Source organism: Leptonychotes weddellii, chromosome X, assembly GCF_054177405.1.
Source record: "Leptonychotes weddellii isolate Sample4059 chromosome X, ASM5417740v2, whole genome shotgun sequence".
Lineage (NCBI taxonomy): Eukaryota > Metazoa > Chordata > Mammalia > Carnivora > Phocidae > Leptonychotes > Leptonychotes weddellii.
Window position 1 is genome coordinate 66960794 of NC_138385.1, and position 1673 is coordinate 66962466.

Consider the following 1673-nt stretch of genomic DNA (forward strand, 5'->3'; position numbering starts at 1 on the left):
GAGTAAAGTAGATTGCCTCCCCAGTGTAAGTGGGCCTCATCCGGTCCTTTGAAGGCCTGAATAGAACAAAAAGGCTGAGTAACAGAGAATTCACTCTTTCTCTGACTGACTGGCTGTCTTTAAACCAGAACATCAGTCTTCTCCTGCCTTCACACTCAGATTCAGACTCAGACCCAAACTACACCATTGGCTCTCCTGGTTCTCAGGCCTTTGGACTGGGACTGGAACTGTACCATTCACTCTATATTCTATGTACTGTGTACTGTGTACTATCTACTACACCCGTAAACCCCATCAGTATACAGTATACTGCTGTATACTATATACTACACCATCTCTGCTGGCTACAGATCTCGGGACTTCTCACCCTCCCTATTCTCATGAGCCAACTCCTTGTAATTAATCTCTTTATATATAAGAATATCCCATTGGTTCTGTTTCTCTGAAGAACACTGACTAATACAGATTTTGGTGCCAGGAGTGGAGTTAGATGAACAGAATGTTAAGGCGGAGTTTTCTAAATTGGTTCTGGAGTTTCTGGAGTTGGCTCTCTAATCTGATTAAATTTAAAGATGTTAATGACTCAATTTCCAATATAAAGAGAGCACTGATAGAACGTGGCCTGATCTGGCAATAGAGATACAGAAAATATATCCATTGGATACGTCTAATCAACTTCTTATAAGAAAGAGCTCAGTGACAGTGTATATGATACTTTCAAACATTTTTAGAAAACAAATATAATGGGATTGGCCAGTTGCTCCTGATGTTGCTGGACAAAGTAGAGGAAGAAAAAGCCGAGCTCGGAGATTTGAATTCCCAGCTCAAGCACCACATAAATGACCTAAAATCTAGGTGTGCCCTGAAGAAGACCCTAATCTCCTGTAGCTGGAGAGCTGAGATTACTGAAAATCGACTGCAGAGTCTCATCCTACAATTGGCCGAATTACAATGCAAATTGAACTTGCAACCTTGCAGGGTGTCTACTGTTAAAGGGAGGGCATTGATGGGAAAGGACTAGGGTCCTGTAAACTGGCATGGGTACATGTGAGAAGACCCTAATGAAGCTGGAGACACTGTCCCCTAAATTTTGGTGATTCTTTGCCAATGGAAGAAGCCTCTACCAGGTGGCACAACAACAGTTCTACTGAATTGGAAGCTGAGATATTTTGGACATTTTGGGCTCCTATGCCAGCGAAACTACAGGCAAATAAACATGGGGGGAGGTAGAGTTAATTCACTGGCTGGAATGATTGATTTTCATTACCAATGATTGAAATCAGGTTGCTGTTACACAATGGAGGCAAGGAAGACTATGCCTGCAACTCAGAGGATTATCTGGGGTGCCTCTTAGTACACCCATGCCCAATAGTAAAAGTTCATGGAGAACTAAAGCAACCCACAACAAACAGGATGATGGAGGACTCAGACCCTTTAGAAATGAAACTTTGGGTCACTCCATCAGAGTAAAAAAAGAGCGCCTGAGGTGCTGGAAGAAGGCAGAGGAAATACGGAATTGATAGTGGAAGAGGAAAGCCACAGATGGGAATTACAGCTTCGTGATCAATTACAGAAATGAGTACCCTTGTAGCTTTGCCTATTTTCTTTTTGCTTGTTATATTTATGTGTTTATCTGTATATGCTAGCTATTTTCTTTTTCTCTCTCCTTCCCA